Source organism: Triturus cristatus, chromosome 4_1 (assembly GCF_964204655.1).
Source record: "Triturus cristatus chromosome 4_1, aTriCri1.1, whole genome shotgun sequence".
Classification (NCBI taxonomy): Eukaryota; Metazoa; Chordata; class Amphibia; order Caudata; family Salamandridae; genus Triturus; species Triturus cristatus.
The window spans coordinates 418722763-418737131 of record NC_140585.1 but is presented as its reverse complement, the minus strand read 5'-3'; the positions used below and the strand labels follow the sequence as shown (position 1 = coordinate 418737131).

The window sequence follows — 14369 nt, the reverse complement described above, 5'->3', positions numbered from 1 at the left end:
GACATCGGTAGGGAGGGCAGGAGAAGGCAAGGACAACGGGAGGCCAGGCTGTTTCAAAAGTGAAAGCAGACGTGGCCGCTAAATGTGGGGGGAGGAGAGGAGAAGGCACAGAGAACAATAGGGAGGGTGGGAAGGGGAAAATAAGGCACGGACAACGGAAGGGAGGGTGGAGGGGGGAAGGGAGGGGGGGGGGGGGAGAAGGCACGACAAAGGGAATCCAGGCTGTTTCAAAAGTGAAAGCAGACGTGGCCGCTAAATGTAAGCCAAGCACGTCCTCCGCCTAATGGAGAAACTTAATAAAAGAAAATAGTACATGTCCTGTGTAACAACCAAGTAAAGGGGTCAGTAGCCATGGGAGGATACAAATTACATGGCTATACTAAGGAGGGACTAACAAGCCTCATAATGAATCAGAAGCCAGCATTTACAAAGGAAACACAGACGCCAATGAAAAATAAGGGCGGGGGAGTGGGCGAAGCTGCTCTCTGTACTGAACTACCACAGCTCTTTGCAGAGCAGCGCTTACGCGTTGGCTCACGCTTGACCTAAAAACTGTGACACTTAGGTCCAGCCCATTGGCCAATGCCTGACTGCCCGTCTTTCCAATACGACCCTGCTTGAGAGGTGGTTGGTACATCTTTACACCCGCAGACTCTGGAACAGTACAGTTAGGATTATGAGCCAAAGAAGGGTGGATGTCTAGAACAAAACATACCCTGATATTGCAGTGTCTAGGAGCAACATGCAGTGGAAAAAGAGGAAGGCTCCCTTCTTTCACTACGGTATACATAAAGTTGGAATGTTTAGGCCATGGAAAGGCATGTGGTAATATTTGACACTAAGTTTAACGCTGTCTGGAAAGCTCTACTGGAATGCAGATCAGTGGACATCCAGCTTTGGCATGGACATCTTGTCTCCAGGCACTTGATCTTTTTCCCCTGATGAGTTAATAGGAGGCCTAGATGCAATACGGATAGTAGTTCTAGTATCAGAATGATAGAAGATACCCTTTTCACTAGAATTATGCAGGGGTCCGGCTGGGATATGAGGATGTTGTTCCAGCTTCTGTTCTCCATGAGTACGCAAGCAGTAGGGTGCCTAGGACTGGGAAGGGGTGGGGGTAAGTAGGAAGTTGGAATTATTACCTTTTCTCATATTGACTGATTGAACCAACGTGATGTGATGCTGCAACAATGCGAGGCTGTTTTACGTGCCTTTGTAACCCTTTCCCAGCAATGCCCCTCCCTCTCTCTCCCCCCCCACTCTCTCCCCCCCCCATTCCCCCCCCCCTCCCCCCAGTTCCAAGTCCTCCTGAATCTGTGGCGTTAGGCATATTAAAGGAAGATCAGATTTGAGTGGAAATAAAAATGCACATGAAGTCACAAGCACTAAACTTGTAATAGGCGCCAGATTTCTGTGGAAAAACAAAGCAGAAGGGACACACAAGAAAAGCAACAGCACCACTTTGAGTAGAACAGAAACAATTGTTATTTGCATAGGATTGCTTAGGTGCCTGAATTGATGCAATGGGCATAAAAATAATGGACTGAAATATCGCTCGAGTGACACTGGCAGACACCTTTGTCAGCATTTCACAGTTCACCTGTTGCTGCTTGATAGTTTGAATCAAGCCAGCAAATGAAAATGCTTCATTTGAAAGCTGGATCTACCATTATAGGCCTTGCAGAAGGAGGATTCTGTGGTGGACAGCTCAGTCTCGCTGGTGTGCTGCACCCTGCCCCTCAACAACAGCAAAAGGGCAAGTGCTAGCAAAATCTGCACCACTAATTGCTGCAGTCAGCTACATCACCACAACAGCTGCTGACGGCTGATGACGTGGAAATTCTGGCTTCACCGTTGTTTTGGTGATGGGGAATGTAAGCCGAATAGCCACACAAAGTGAAAAATAAAAAATACACGTAGTGTTTAATGTTTTCTACTTTTCTGTGGTCGATTGCTTCACACCTTACTTTAAGGGAAAGCCCAAAGACAGTTGTGCAAAAGCAGCTTCAATGGACGGGAAGCTAGTGCTCGGAGCCGTTTTTAAACACAGCTACCGTATGCCAAAGCGGCACCCCCGATGAGACAGCACCTGCTTTTCTCTATTTTTAAGGGGGTGGGGTTAGTTAATGGGTTTAATTCTCTTACCTGCAGGGTAATAATTCATTTTAAATACCAGTCATTACAAGACATTGCCTGTAGCCCAGGCCCATAATTAACAGCCATTATTGCTTGCAAGTGCAAACAATGATGCTTAATAAAACAAATCCCCTCCAACAAGGAAGATGTACATTTTGCTACCTGCCTATTTTCACAGTACATTAAAAAGGAAGTTTTGAAATCTTACTTTGTAAGCTGAGAACACAAGACTCAAAAATAACCCCTCAACCTATACATTGTATCCAATATAGGTCTGCGGTTCCAACTAACCGAGCGAGTGGCCAGAGATGCACAGAACGAAGACAAAATGACACTTACACGATGAAACGGTTTTGCTGCCCTTTAGCGATGTGGAAGGAGGCAAAGTAGACACAGAACTTTTGCCAACCAATTTCTTTCAACTTCAGTGTTTTGGGAAGATATACATGATTAACACATCTTATGTGCTGACTATTTGAGGGATCACAGTGCCACACTTGAACCCACATGCTTCAGCTACCCAGTGGACTACCAAAATCTTCAAGAGAAGAAACAGTTCTCTTGTCTAACTTTTTTTGATGGGATTAATACAGAAGACAACCATGTCTCCTTATTGGTCTACTAATCACGAAGGTATACTGCTATTTTTCAGTAGCCTTTTGCAGAGGTCATGGTTTGCTTCTTCTACCAATGCTGCATTTGTTGGTAATGCAACTGCATTGCCACAAGAGAACCCCAATTGTGAGAGTCTCAAGATTCAGCTTAGTCTTGATTATTACGTAGATCATTTCAAAGAGATCTATGCTTCAGGTCAAAATGTAAGCTATGGATGAGTCTCTGGCCATATTTAAGGGCCGTTTTGTTGTCAAAAAGTACATACCCAACAAGAGATTGTGTTTAGACACTAAGTATGTGGTACATAAATGTGCCACTGGATATGCTTACCGTTTTAAAGTCAACACTAGTAAGAATTATTCTTCCAAGAACACTCCTATCCCCACCCCACCCAGCTACTTTTAGGACAAGTGAAAATATTGATTGGGAATTTGCCAGTACATTTTTCACAAAGAGCATCCCTTGCAGCTTGATAATTTCTACACAGAACAGGACTGCAATGTACTGCAACTGCATTCATATAGTGCTTAGTTTTCCAGGCGAGGTACTGATATGCCATATGCTACACCGGACCCCAAGGTTAGTCCGGTGGTTATTGCGATTGCTAAAGTACTCCAGGGAAGAAAACAAACATTCCAAGCATTTACTCCAGTTTTTTGTGATGGAATATATTATTAGGAGTTACGTGTGATCATAAATTGGGGCAAAGTTGGTTCATGCAAATGGTTGGTGTGATGAATTAAACTAGTGGAGACTAGGTATTGTTAGGTTATCCAAAGCTTTTCAAGCCTGGAACGCAGACTTGCCCACTCCGTTATCTGAGGACCAGTGGGGGTTCTGTTAAAAGCAACTAACGGCACTGTCCCCCAAGTATAAACTTCGCCTAATTCATTTTACATAGGTTCTATAGGACTCCCTCTCAGCTGCACCGTATGGGGATTAGGGCGATCCACAGATGATAGAGATGTGGCTACTCACCGCCGCGTTTCTGCACATGGCGTGGGACTGCCCTCAATTGGTCACTTTCTGGGTTATGATTTTCGACACTATACACGATATCACCTAAAGGTACCAGGAAGTTACATGCTATGCTATAGTTGCTAGTCAAGCGGAGGGTTGCCATGCAGTGGGGTGGGAGGGGAATCTCCTCTATGAAAGACTGGATTCGGGACGTGACATTCAGCCATACACAACTTTACCTTTCTGGGTGCTAATGCCATCGGCCTCCCGGCCAAGAGATATATAAAGTCTTTTCTTGGAGTGGGCCTGTACGCGTCAACAGGACGTCACAGACACCATGGAAACACCTGCTAACTAGTAGTCTTACACACCCACGCCTGGGGATGACTAGTGTCTGTATGTTTTAAACACATGTGTATATTATAACAAAGCTGAGTTTACTACAGTGGATAGGAGTGGGCCCCTTCCTTACTCAAGTATCAGATTCAATTACAGTCCTGTATTTTCTTTCCGCTAAAGTACATTCCAACCATTACTTAGATATACAATGTAATATGCCTCTTTATCTGCGATTCCTAGTCATCAGTAAAACAGATGGATTTTTTGTTTGCATAGAGACATGTGACATTACTCATACAAAGCTGATGTATGTTCTGACGAGAAGTATCTGGCTTCTATGTTTTTGTTGTTTGTTTATCGAAATGCCAATAAAGAAATAAATACAAAAGTATTGTTAGGTTATAGAAACAGGGGTTTCAAAGATTGTTAACTATGAAGTGAGGGGTGAACCATTTGGAGAAAACCAATACTAAAGATTAAGGCAAATAGGAATGAGACAGAAGGATGTACTCAGAAAGAGGAGGAATGCAAGACGGTCAAAGAAAAAAGAAAGGAGTGTAATCAAGAGTTGTGATTCAAAGTAACTTTTTCATGCAGGGTTTTAGGAATACAGTGGAAGGTGTCTTTATGAGCTAGTATACAATTTGAGGGTGTAAAGCTGTAGAAAGTAACAATATTATACATCTCTATGTACAGGGCAGATTGCCTAAGCAGGATAGTCAAGAGTTTGTAGACCATTTAAACACAGTGAGTCCGGGTCTGCTGTGTGCCAAGCCTATGGCAGTCCTAAATCCAGTCAGAAGTATCTAAAGCTTGGAACAAGGTCTGTATACTGCACAAGGGGAGATGGTGTAGAGGCCTTCATTAGGAAAAGCTTAATTTAATGATCTTTCCTCAAGCAGTCTCACTCGCACTTTTAGAATTCGGTAAATAGGGAGCACTCTAATGTGTGCGTGCACCCATAAAGGGTCATAATCACAGCTGCAGAGCGGCCATTGTTATGTACGACACATTTTGCAATTCCTCGTTGTTTAGCCGGCGCCACTTTGCATGCTGGGATTTTTGAGCCCATACTTAGTTTTAAAAGTAAAATTGCAATTCGCAGAAAGAAACGCTCCTTTGGCCAGCAGGCGTGCCAAGTCAGAAAGTGTGAGTTATTCTTCTGAAAATTCCCTGCCTGCATGCTCGGGTGCATATTACAAAATCTTTCTAGGTCTGGCAGCATTACACAATGTCTCTCCAATCACTCCAGTGCAGGGGTACTAAAGTTGAGAGACTGTATGCTTGCCCTTCCCACCTGTGCCTCAGCCATCATTGCCATGAGTGACCCGTCAATTAGTCAATATAACTTTATTTGAATACATGTTGCATCCATAAAAGTGTAACAATAAAAATACATTCGATTCATTAAAAACCATAACCATACATAAATATGACATACAATGAATAAAAAAAGTTTAGAGATCAAGCGCCCTCAAAAGTACATAAAGTGCGAAATCGTGCATCAGAGCTATGCAGTATTCATGGAGCAATGTGAATGAATGAATGATACTTTATTGATCAGTTAATTAAAACTTACTTTCTGGTACTTTGTTTTTGTCTGATCTCGAGTCTATTGTTCTTGTAAAAAATGCTATATGCTACAAGTTGACCATATACAGGTGGAAGTCTTAGGTCCCTGTATATAATTTATGTAGGAATAGTGCGGACTTAAAACAACTTCCGGGTCGTAAGAAAGGTCAGCCCCCAGCATGCCCGGTTGTGTAGTCTTCACAGTTTTAGGTTACTACTGTACCACTTTGTAGCCTGCAGATCATGTTGCCTCTGTATCTGGTTACAATGGCGGCAGCTGGGACGTGCTACTAACACACGAATATCTTCTAATAACTACTGTTAGTGGAATATGATTCACAGAGCATTGACCAGTTTGTCTGGGAAAAGTTGTGTTGCAAGTTCATTTGATAAAATAAGAGGCGATCCAAGGTCAGACAGTAAACAGCTGACCTCAGCTGGTTGACTGCCTGATTAGCCAATGAGGACCAGGCATATACAACAACCAGTGCTGAACCTTTTGGGGGTTTACTTCCCATCTGGACCCCACAGACTAGAAAAAGAGCCCTTGCACAGAGAGAGGCATTACCAGGCATGCCCCCAATTGCTCAGGCTTCCAACTGCCCTTGGGAATAACAAGGCACAGTATGTTTTTGTCCCGGGGGGCCTGCCATAAGGAGTCTTGGGGTATTTGCATGAAGCCCCTATGGATGCTTTCTTGTGGTTGCTTTTTGCATCAACATGCTTTGGATTGCCGTGTATCTAAGCCAAGCCTCTGGAGAGGCAAATGCCTTCACTGGGACCTCCCACCATTACCCGCATCGTTAGATGACCAGAGTTTAATTTGTATTTTTTTCCCATTCCTCTTTAATCTATCTTTCGGTCTGTCCATACTTCTTTCCTTCCATCTCATTGTATTCATCTTTCTGACTTTGGTTATATTAAATGTCATTTAATTTCCTTCTTCCATCCTTTTTGTAATTCATTATTTTCTTGTTCCTTCTGTTCTTATCATCCCCTTATCCTTCCTCCCCCCTTGATTCTATCCTTTTTTGTATTCCTTCAATTTAATACTTCCTCTTTTTCCCTTCCTTTGCCCTTACTTTTGTCTCCCATTTCTTCTTTCCATTATTTCATTCTATTTTCCAGCTCTCCTTATTTTTTCTGCTTCCATTTTCCGTTTTATTTGTTACTTCCATTTTCTTCCTTCGTCCTTTTTTTCTTTCTTTCCATCTTTCTTCTTTTGAGCCTTTTTCCGTTCTGCTCCATTTTCCATCTTTCTCTTCTTATTTGCACTGTTTACTCCTTCCTTCACACTCTCTCACTTTATTTGCTCTGACTTATGTTTTCTTTACCATTTACATACTTTCTCTTTCTGTCTGTCACAGTTTTTTTGGCTACTTGTGCAACCCTTGGCCACTGTCACACACCTGTGTCATGGTAATTATTCTTCCAGTACTACGAACCACAGATCAAAGATAACAAGCACTGGTATAGCCAATAGGTCTCGCCTTTGGGACCTTATAAGTGTTTAGCCATGCAACAGTTGGTGTTGTTGCACCAAGGATATTGTGCTGCTTAACTAAATACTTATAAGGTCCCAAAAGCGAGACCTTTTGGCTATGCCAATGCTTGTTTTCTATATTGTCGATACCATGACTAGGTTCAGCACTGCACACAATGATTAAAACTCTTTTAGAAAACCACAAGATTTTTGAGAACTGGCAAAAATTCAAACTATTTTGCTGTGCTCATCCTCAAAGTATTGAACATTCGACGGATTCAAAAGCAGTAAAATAATTTTCTGCGACAAGCACAAATCTTGTTGTAACCCCTACCACATATGATACACTAATATAAGTGAACCAAACATCTTCTGTCAATCACGCTTCATTTCCACATTGTGTTTGACCAAAAGCCATGCACCACTTTCCAAGTACAATGGCAGCTCGTTCGCAGCATGTACACACAAACACTACCTGGCCATACACTGAGTCAATCAGGAAGATGCCAGAGGCGGGTTCCCTGATGCACCATACCTCCACTTTGAAAGCTAGCCTTTAGTATTTTGCAGACACCAATAACACTTATATAAAAGATCATGCAAACACGGAGTGGGTTTCTGAGTTGCTAAGAGTTCCTCCATCTACACCAGACAACAAGTAGCAGGCCGGTCTACTGGCATGCAGAAAGGCATCGATTAGCAGAGATGAGAGGTTGTGCTCTGAACACACATTAAAGAAATCAGGAACGAAAAAACACAAGTATGTCAAACAAAAAGTATACAGTAATGGTTTTTGTACAGTTTACATACTCAACTCGTGCAATTTTTTTTATAGTGATACAAACGTTCCCCCAAGTGCTTCATATCAATTAAGTGAAATTTACACCACACTTAACTAAGGCACCTCTCTGAATTCAACACAGAGGTTATTCACTTTGTCTCCCCATGTTTATGAAAAAAAGAACCATTACTAAAAGTTAGTAAATCCTTCAATTGAATAAGTCTACAGCAGTCAATGTCAATGTCTTGATGAGACCCTGCAATTTCAGAACTAAGGTGAAATGTGCCAACAATCAAATTAGGAGGATAGAGACTTGTAGAAGGCATATATTCACAAAAACCAGTCAAAGAAATTCCAAGAACTATTTCTACCCTCCACACTAGGATACCCCGGAGACAGACTACATCAACAAAAGTGATTTTAGTACAAAGACAATGCAAAATGCATAGGTAAATAAGCTGATCTCTCAAACGTTTAATTACTTCTTCTTGGCTCCCAAATGATTATTTTTCAACATTTTGGTTCTTATACACTTTTTGATTTGCACGCATGTATGTACTGGGTTTGTAATCACAAGGAATCAAAACTTTTATGTTGATCCATTACAATTACCCTCAAGTTACAAAAAGCAAACTTTCAAAACAGAGGTGCAACAAATTAGTCACCCATCCTTCGGCATTTTCCTGGTCACTGCCTCTCTGTGCGTCCATGCAATCTTTCTGGAATGTACGCGCAGAGAAACCGCTAACAACGTTCTTAGGGGACAAGGCATGGGTTTTGGCAGAACCCGATTTTTGTGGCAGAGAAGTGCAATTAACAAACTAGGGCTCCTTTCTTCGAGATTGGAGTGTCAGGCAAGGTAGGCTTCCCAGTGAGATTTACTCGTACTCTATGCAGGAAAATTATTTTGCCATTTTTTTCACAAGTTGAATAGGTGTGCCCATATGCATACCTGTTCATTTATTCATTAATACATTCTGTAAACCCAGATTGCTATTCGGATGAAACAAATGCCTTTTCAAAGTCGTGAAACAGATGCCTATACTACAAGCATTTTCTCGACTGATACATTACAATCAGCTCTGAAATGAAATAATGTGAAAATAGGTCGACAACGTATTGTTAATTATGTTCTCACATATTGGGCCTCGTGCAGCTGACATGGCCAATTGATTTCCTAGAATCCAGGGGGCTTTTCAGCCCCCCAAAATGGTAGTAAACAGCTCTGATATGCACCACCAGGAGAGCTGAAAAGCAGATGGGAGGAAGAGGTCAGAGAGGGGCAAAACATGAGCTAGGATGCCCAGTTCCACAATCCTGACAAAAATCACAGCATACTGGGGATATAGTCACACTGTGCATCAACTGCAAACAAAATATGAGGATGTGCTCAGCAGGTTTCCCACTACACATCAGTAGATCTGGCTCTTAATAGGTTTCCTTTTTGCAGGCGTTAGAAAAATGACCAATTCAATGTCTTAGGGTGAATGGCAGATCAATGGAATGGTGCGATAGGTATTTTTCTGAGTGGTGGGTTAGGAGGAGGGAAATGGGGAATTGAGCACTAGATAGGTGCAGGGGGCATGTCTCCTATTTGTATTTTCGGTGTCTAGAATGGAGGAATACCAGTTCAAGGTAAGTGACATTCTGCACTCAGCAGAAAGAAATCCTTCTGTGAAAGGTCACATTAGAAAGTGATGTTTACCCCTTTCAAAAGGAATCATGCTCTGGGGTCCTAAGTAAGGAGTACTTGCAACTAGGTTGTAGGAAAATTGAATAGGAGACACTTGGACTTAGTCTACTTATGCTTCCCCTTCTAGCACACAAAACCTGACAAAGGCAATTCCTTAGCCATAAACATTCTTACCAATACTCAGCAGGTAAGAGGTAAAGGGATTACTCACTAATCTGGGCCAGAAAAGTCAGTAGTCTTTAGGCTTGAATATAGCATAGAGGCTGCTATTGACAAGGGTGATACCAGTCTACTTATCCTCCTCAATCGGTCTTCAGCCGTAAATGATTTTTATGCCATCTTAAAATTCACTAACAATAGGCAAGTATCCACACTGGTGTACAACAATGTTTCATTCAAGCCACCAACTAGCTCAATCTATACATTCAGCCCTTGGAGAAGCTACTTTGTGAATCAAAAATTATCCGACTTTGTTCTGCTTTCTCATGCCGAGGTTAACAGCCGGACCTCTCAAAGTAATCACAAACTGAACACACAACAGAATCCTTACCCATTTCCTCCGACCCATTAAACTGACCTATCCCACTAACATTTTGGCTGTGAGCACACCATCACACAAAATTCTGAACAAAAAGTCTCTATTTCAGCTCACGATAGGAAAAGAGATTAAAAATGTACTGCCAATAGGCTACCTTACAGCGGTGATCAATCCTTGGTCCCCTCCAGACTAAACTATACCAATTACTTGCCATCAGGGCTACAGAAGATCTGACTAGTAAGGATACCAAACATGAAATCAGTCACACGATCATTGTAACAAAAAGTTCAATAACACCACTGCACTGACACTATTATGCTCCAATGTTGGTGTACGGATTCCTGAAACATCCTCCTTATTTAATATTTTTCAGGCTATCCATCACAAGTATACTTTGTCATGCAGTCCTCTTCCTGTACTACATAACACCCCTACTTTAAATCTAATATATGAGCGTTGTAAATCTAGCCATTTTTTGATCTTGTTATTCAGAACTGTTTTTAAGCTTCAATTTCATATCAGTACTTTGCTTCCCTTTACCTATAGTGCCGAGACAATATTATTGTACTATATAAACCTTTAAAAACACTGATGGCACTGGGAGAATTACTCAGCCATCAACTATGTCCCTCTCGAAAAAGTACCTGCTTAGGGATCGGGTTAATGAAAGTCAGGCAACCTGTATTGAGTATCAGAGGCTGGATGTGGCATTTGGGAGCAAAATGGAGAACAAATAGTTCATTGATGACAAGACAGGAGTCAAACTCTCAAATGACTGGGAGACTAGCTACAGATAGGTTGGATTGGGACAAGGAAGGTAAAAAGGTCAAGTGTTGAGTTGTTCTGCTGTGCTGGGCTCACACGGCCATGGGAAGAAACCAATCTAGATACTGCAGGCCAGGTACAGAAATCAACAAGCATTTACAATGCAATGGTCTCGGCATTGGTAAAGTTAGAGCTATTGGCATTGCTCATGACATTATTTTTGTTTATGTTTTTAAACATTTAAAGAAACGGCATTGTCATGAGCAATGCCAATAGCTCTAACTTTAACAATGCCGAGACCGTTGCATTGTAAATGCTTGTTTGGTACTCTACGGCAGGAAGGCAAGATACCAGAGAAACCTGGATTTGTTATCTGCCATGGAAGATGGACAATCGACCCATTGCCACCTTGGCCAGAGTGGGAGAACAGAATCCAAGGTTCATTGCAGGGCACCTGGCTATTCGTTGTAGAGGGTTATGATGGCATTCAGAGCCATCGAGGAGAGTAGGCATCTTACATTTTCAGGTCATTTCATCCACTACAGCTCTAAGCCACCGTTTAAAGAGCGGCCCTTGCAGGGGCATCCGACATCTTGTCAGCAACAGTCGAAAGACGGGCAAGGCCCTGGCTGCAGAGGAGACTGTAAAGGGACCCAAGCTGCAGACCCCCCAGGATGCGCATCATCACAAGGGAAGCTCACTTCCTGCACTGGTGAATCAAACACAGGAAGGACCCCGCCACCCAGGTTTAATCCCCCCAGCTTACAGCGCTTTATAAACTACAGTAAAACACAGAAAGAAAACAGGGGAGGTGATGTCCCAGCAGAGCGCCCTATAAAGCTTTCAGTTACACAGAGGAGGGGCGGGCTTCAGTACAAACGCCATTTACAGCCCTTTAAGTGGCTCTCTCTTTTACAGCCCTGTGCATTACAGGGAGGGGCTGGGGTCTGCCTCCTGTAACAACCTCATGACTTACATACAGGTTTCTGTTTTTACTCTGCACAGATAATGCAAAGCTTTGTTCAGTCAATCATCCTACAAAAACACACAAAATAAACACCATCACACAAATGCACTTTCAACCTTGGTAGAGAGTTAAAACATCTGCATACTTGACAAGATGTACAGCGCATCAGTCAAGGGAAAAGCAACTATCTACATTCATGATACATGACATCGGTCTTAAATCCAATACTGAACCTCGAATAAACTACAAACCACCACCTTAGACCGCACAAACGTTATTCATTTCTTGCGTGTATTCCGGCGGAGGGGGCCCCCATTCAGCCTGAGGCCTATGTATATCTGGTAGATATCTGGATTATGGTCATCCTGCAGGAGGTGTGGGGGACATCATTTACCGTTATGCCACTGGTTCTCATGACTGCATTGCTTCTTTTTAATATATTAAATAGGTCTATTTCACCACCTCCAAAGGCCAGTCATTACCGGGACAGTTTACTCTTGTGACTTACTTTTATTTCAGAAAGTCTATATTAGGATTTTGTGCAAACAGTAAGATTCAGCCGAGAAAATACAAAGGTCTCACCCTAGTTGAGGACCTGGTGACATCTAATCAGAACAGCGCAAGTGAGGCTGATGGGAGAACACGTAACAGGAATCCATAATTATAACGCAGCAGCAAACAGTTCAGTCCAATCTATAAAGTTTTCAAAGCTCATTAAAGATCCATAAGCGTTCTTTAAATGCAGGAACAATGTACTTCGTTGCAATTCCAGGATAGCATTCAAGAGGCCATGGGGCGTTAAGGTTATTGTACGCAGATGCTTTATGATGCCACCATACATAGTCAAAGGAGCGCGCCAAATTACAACAAATGACCTTCAAATTGGCTTGTTCCCACTGGAAATACAAGAATGATAAAACCTATAGGTCTTGCCTTACAGACCTATTGGATTTGGCAATTATTTTTGACAGTGCTGTACAGCGTTGACAGCTGACGCTATGCGGCATTTTTATTAATACATTAAAAAAATTGATGTGCTCGGCGAGGCAAGTTATAGCGACATGCATGATTATACATGTGCGTGCATTACAAAATAGCGTGTTTTTTTAGTGGACAGATCTGCGATGCACTGGTAAATGTAAAAAAAAGTTGCAATAGTAGGGCGAAAGTGCGTTGTGTTGTTTGGGGGGTGGGGAGTGAGCTGGCCAGGGTGGGAGCAACACAGAGCGGGATGGAGCAAAAAACGCACTCTGGGTAGAACAACGCAGGGGAGACGGATAAGACAATGAGCAAACACACGGGGGGGAATAGATGGGACAGCAACATGGATCCGTTGAGGGTGAGTAAAACAGGTGATGCATACATGCCACTATACCAGATTCAGACGGGAGACTCCCGAATTTCGAAGCCAAACAATTACTTTTTTGGGCTGTCTTCCAAGTTCTGCCTGAAATTAACCTCTGCTTCAATAGAAGTCAATGAGGAAAATACACTCCCTGATATTCTTTTCCCCCATTTTCAATTTCTAAAATGTTGGCATGTATGGTAACGGGAGACCAACGCCCACGGATGGGGAGAAGCAGAGGGGGCACCAAAAAGACGTTGCGGTACGGGTTAGAGAGAAGCAGACAGTGGAGAGTAACACAGAGCTGGTGGGAGCGAAGCAATAGAGGGAGAGAGAGCTAGAAGTGGAGAGAGAGCTGAAAAAGACCGGGGCAGAACTCTAGCATCAGTGCTCCCCGCAGTGCTAAAAACGCTTAGAGTGGAGGGGCGGCTGGGTGATTGCTGGTTAAAGGGAACGGGGCGAACAATAAAACATCCTGTCGGTCAAGTACGTGCGCTTGACCACAGTGTACACTAATACATTTTTTTTTTAAACGCATCTCGTGCCCCATGACCAATATTCGTTCACGGATACCATTGTCAGTAGTCTCTGCAGCGTGCGTAATTAGCCTAGAAGTACTTGGAAAACCGCCCCCAAACTACTCGAGCACAGGCTGTAGGCCTAGAGCGTCCTCCATTTTCCTGTGATACGCCGCTGCGCATAAGTACCACCCCTCTACCAGGCGCGCCTCACCTTGTTTGTTTTCGTTCAGTTGCTGCTCATTATCTCCTGCAAAAGAAGAGGCGGTATGAGGGCGAGTCCGCCCGCCCCGCAAATCTTAACAGCCAATCATGTACCGCACTGAAGAAGGCAACCACTGAGGATAAGCTGTAAACGGAGCAGTCTTCGCTCCACGCCACTGACGATATGTCCTACGCGCTAGTTACGTAGAGGCAGTCGTGAGGCTATACATACGCACATATAAAAATGTTTAAAATATAAATAGACCTTAATGTCCAGCTTGACAAAATACAACAACAAGCACGCAAAAATTGCGAGCAAAATAAACCAATCAACGGAGCAGTCTTCGCTCCACGCCACTGATGATATGTCCTACGCGCTAGTTACGTAGAGGCAGTCGTGAGGCTATACATACGCACATATAAAAATGTTTAAAATATAAATAGACCTTA

General features: G+C 42.8%; 1 protein-coding gene across 2 annotated transcripts in view; it reads right to left on the bottom strand.

Annotated features, from left to right (window-relative positions):
* Nucleotides 1-14369, bottom strand: part of TMEM263 (transmembrane protein 263) — a 122468-nt gene that overhangs the window by 36255 nt on the left and 71844 nt on the right. The gene's annotated exons all lie outside the window — the stretch shown is intronic.